The sequence below is a fragment of the Pteropus medius genome, unplaced genomic scaffold (genome assembly GCF_902729225.1).
Source record: "Pteropus medius unplaced genomic scaffold, Ma_sr-lr_union100, whole genome shotgun sequence".
Taxonomy (NCBI): Eukaryota; Metazoa; Chordata; class Mammalia; order Chiroptera; family Pteropodidae; genus Pteropus; species Pteropus medius.
This window is the reverse complement of record NW_024354500.1, coordinates 3,928,176-3,933,456: the sequence shown is the minus strand read 5'-3', so window position 1 is coordinate 3,933,456 and position 5,281 is coordinate 3,928,176.

Below are 5,281 nucleotides of genomic sequence, written 5' to 3'. Positions count from 1 at the left end.
TAACCTAATGAAATAGAGATTAGAAATAATGTTTCTAATGTTACAGTATATACAGCATAATTAAAGTAAACTTGAAATTTTAAAGCCAGTATTAAATTCACAAATTATAGAGATAAAAAGTAATGTAAATTTTATCAACATATTATTAAAATCACAATAATATGTTTATTGAAAATCATTACCTTGAGAATTATTTTCTGAATATCACTATTAGATATGATTCACTTAAACATTAGATTAATAAATAAAGTATTTTAGAATTGTAAACATCAAACCATGGTTTTGGTAAGATAAACCCTGAAAGCAAAACTATGTGATCATATTTAAGAGACCCTTATCTTTTTAAATATTATAGAAAATGAGTCATAATTCAGATATTCAGAAAACAGTCTCTTGTTATGAAGACATAGGTTATGTGAAGAAATATAAAATTATAGAAATTTATATCTTTTTTGTATGGCGAGGAAATTATTCATGTGATCTCTGATTCTCAAAATGGTATTAAAAGTCAGTATTTTTAACAAGATGGAGTAGATGCACTTTTCCCTATTCCTTCCATCAAGTATAGCTGAAATTGTAGACATAAATAATTATATAAAACAAACATATGAATACTCTGAAATGTGGAGAGAAGACTACAGACTATCTAGGAACCTTTATATCGAGAAATGACCTGCAATATGTCCCCTGGGTTTTCTTTTTGTCTTATATATCATTAATTCAGTGGTAGAGAAGCTGGAAACCCCATACACTAACAGGTAAGACGAGAAAAGCCTCAACAAAACTTATTCTTTCTAGTCAAGGAACCAGGAAACAGAAAACATTTAAGTAATAACTGCACTACTCTGGCCGAACACCACAGAATGAATTGTGGACCCACTGTTACCCTTGCGAGCAAAGTTTGATTGGGGGCTGAGACTTCCAACCTCGGCTAGCTGTAATGAGGCACCCTAGCCCTGCTGCCAGAGTTATATAACAGAAGGCCAGAGGCTGGAGGAACTGGGAATGTCATCACCACTGAATAGTAATGAGAACTTTTGTCTCCCTCTCAGCCCCATGGCATCAGTGGAGACCACATAGAGAACTTAGATTGCACCCTCAGCCATATGTAATGAGGATCTCTTCCCACACAGTCAGCTAGAGTGGTATCAGAGGTGTGGCCTGCTGGAGAGGCAGGACTTTGCAATAGACCAGAGTTAATGAGCCACGTCCTCATCTGTGGGAAGGTCTAGTGGGGAGCCTCACTACATCTTGCTGAGGAGGAGGAAGGTGCCTCCTAATTCCTGGGATCTGGATGAAGGATGAGTTGGAAACCTGGATTTTCATCCTACTTGGCAGTGAAAATGAGAAAGCTCTCCCCTTTCTCCGCTGGCATAGTGTCAGAAGAGGCTTGCTAAAACAGATAAGATTTAGATTTTATAACTAATACCCTAAATGTTCAAGATTTAATAAAAAATCACTCATCACACCAAGAACTATGAACACCTCAACTTGAAGTAGAAAAGGCAATCGACAGATGCCAAGATTATCCAGATATTACAATTATATGACAAGAACAATGATTAAAGCAGAAATTATCGAAATGAATATACTTGAACCTAATGAAAAAAAAAAAAGACCTTCTCAGCAAAAAAAAAATAGTAGATATAAAGAACCAAATGGAAATTTTAGAACTGACCAATACAATGTTTGAAAAAAATAAAACAAGTTATTGGCTTAAAAGCAGAATGAGGAGACAGAGGAAAGAATGAATGAACTTGACAAAACAATAGATATATACAATCTGAACAATAGATATAAAATGAACTGAAAAAAATAAACAAGGCTTTAGGATCTATAAGATTATAACAAAAGATCTAACATTCATGTCATCAGAGTCCCAGGAGAGGAAGAAAGAGGGTAGATCTGAAAAAGTATTTGAAGAAATAATGGCTGAAAATTTCCCAAATTTAGCAAAATCTACAGTATTTGTAAATGTAAAGATTCTAGAAGCTGAGGTAGCTGCAACAGAATTTTTACTCTCACTGAACTGTAATGAGGGGAAATCAAGACGTTTTCAGATGAAGTAAAACTAAGAATCTGTTGCCCTATTCTAAACAAAATCTTTAGACCTATTCCAAACAAAAATTTTTTTAAGGACTAAAGAAAATTTTAGAAACAGAGTTTAAAAATAATATGGGAGAAAATACCCAATTTATAAAAACAAATAAGATAGAACAGCTCTCTTGGCTTCTCATGGTTCTCAGATAGAATTCAGTCTCCTTCCCTTAGGTAACAACGTCCTGTAAGGTCAACTCCATCCTGCCCCTCTAGATTCAGTTTCTGTCGTTTTTCCCTTGCCTGCTGTGCTCAGTGCTCATTGGCCTTTTTCAAGTCCTCAAATCTGCCAAGCTCCTTGCTGCCTCCAGGCTTTCTGTGCAGGCAGTTCTTTCTGCCTTGATTGTTCCTCCAGCTTCAGCACCTCCTCCCCGACTATCTGTGCTCATCCTCAGAGAGTACCAGCCTCAAAGCTATTATCACCTTCAAATTTCTTCATTGCACCCTGTGCTTTTATTTCTAGTACTTCTCAAAAGTTATAATTACATGTCAGTGTTTTGTGTTATCTCCCTTCTAGATCATGTCCTCTGTGACACTGAGAAGCTCTACTTTACCACTGTAGCCCTGAGACCTAGTACATGGTAAACTTTCTGATAAACCCTTCATAATGAAAAAAAAATGTTAATGGTAGAATTTAGGTGATTGGGCATATGGGTGCTCAATGTAAGTTTCAGTTTTTCTGTATAACTGCAAATGGTCATAATAAAATGGAAAAAAACACAAATTTTTAAATGAATATTAATAACTGAGTCAGTAATATATTCATTATAATTTAGAATTAAATGTTCCTAAGACTAGATTCAAAGATCAAGATGCTACAAATAATTTTCTGGTTTTCTGTTTTTTCACAAAATAACCAATAATGGAATCATTATGGCTACAACCTTGTTTCTTTTCATATTATGTAGACTGAACTATGGAGACTCTATCTGTCAATTCATTAGTAAGGTCATATTTTGGACTATCTAACCATGTAATGGATGATATTTTTAAAAGACAGACTAGACATGTGCAATAGAAATGTAAGTTACATATATAATTTTATGTTCTAGTAGCCACATTTAAATGAAGGAAAAGAAGCAAGTTAAATTGATTTTAAGAATAAAATGTATCAAAATAATAAATTAAAATATAACAATTTCAACATGCAATAAATATATAAATTCTTCATGAATTATTGTATATATATATATATTTTCTTTTATGCTAAGGCTTCAAAAATATAGTATGTGTTTTACATTTACAGCATATTTCAATTCAGGCTTACTATGTTTCAAGTGCACAAAAGCCACATGAGGCTAGTGGCTACTCTATTGGACAGTATAAGTATAGTGCATTTAAACTAAAATATGACTTACATTCATAGAACAGCTAGTAATCATAAGTATATTCAGAGTTCTATTAGAATAGACATTCAATATTTATAGTAGCCAAAGCATTCATTGAGTGCAGTTAAATCAAATGAACTGTTTGAAGAAGAATCGAGTCCCAGACTTATGAGACACTAGGCACCAGGAAACCAGAGGCTTTATTCCAAAAGCTATAAACTCTAAGAATTAAGCATCCTGAACAATATCTGACATCGTTGTTTCCGCCCTTTCTTGTGGGTGCCAAAACTTAAACATCTGTGGTCAAAACTCACATTTATTATCAGTTCTAAAACTTAGACCTGGGTCTCTACAAAACAATTTGATTTATTAGACTTATTTTTGTGGTGCAATGAGAAATTTATAGTAATTTTAACATTTTATAGACTCCTAAAAAGCTTCTTCAGTGTTTGATTTCATATCCTGCTAAGGCAACCTTGCCAAGGGCTTGTTTTTATATATATATATATTTTTTTTTTTTCTTTTCCCATCCTATAGTTTGCCAAACTAGAAACTAAGAGGATGAGTCCCACATTTTCCCAATTACTGACTAAGAAGAATTCTCAGTTTCACTTCCTGTAATTTGCCTTTTATCCCATTTGCATAATCTAAATGGAGAAAGGGCTTCATTATTCATACAATGCAGGCTAATAATGTGAAATACACAAATTATTGTTGGGGAAGTGAAAAGCTAGCACAAATCTAGAAAACAAATTGTAATTTAACGCAGCACATCTCTCTTCTTAAAATGATTAGACACAACAGCTGCCAGGAATTTCTCTCAGCTAACTTCCTCAGTTTGAGCTGAACTCTGACAATGCTATGGATGAAAAATGTAAAAGTAAAGGAAAAGACCTTGTTGTGTTTGTATTTTGTTTTGTTTTGAGAAATAACAAGAATATGGAAGAGTGGTATGCCATTAAGTAAGATATTTGAGTAGATTGGTGTCAGATCCTTAACAGTATTATAGTCCATGCAGAGTGTGTCAATTCAAGTCCTCCAATACACAGGCCTGAAATGAAGTGCAAGAGGTTTTGGAGGATAACACCTGTGAATAATGAGGGATAAAGTAAAAATGAATGTAAGATGAGGTAAAACGAGAGGAGTGATAGTGATTTCCTAGATTTTTACAAGAGCAACTAGATTAATGGTGATCTCATTTAATGAGGTGAGAAAGACTGAGAGAGCAGTAGATTTGAGATGGGAAAAAGTTAGTGTTGTCATTTAAAGAGTGAAGCTTCACTTAGGTATCTATGTTGAGACATTGAATAAGCAATTAGATGTAAGAGTTGGAATCCCAGAAGAGTAATCTAAACTGGATATGTTTATTTTGGAAATCATAGCTATCAATTACATTTAAAGCCACAACATTGTGTAGAATCATTCAAGGGATAAGTATAGATAAATAATTAGCTCTTGGAATAATTTAATATTCAGAGTCTTGCAGAGAGAGAAAATGAAGTAAAGAACTAACCAGTGATGTAAGAGGGAAACCAGTGGAATGTGGCATTTTAGAAACCAAGTATATTAGTCAGGGTTCTCCAGAAAAAGCATCAAACCAATAGGATAGATACTGATACAGATACAATATATATATATAGATAGATATAGAAAAGGACCTCCACTGTCTGAGCGCAGGAGCAAATGGGTGTCTCTGCTCAACAGGAGGGACAATTTACTTCTCTTCCACCTTTCTGTGCAAGTAGGAACTTCAATGGATTGGATGATGCCTGCCGGCATCACTGAGGGTGGATGTTCTTTACTCAGTCCACTGATTCAAATGTTAATGTCTTCCAGAAACACCCTCACAGACACAT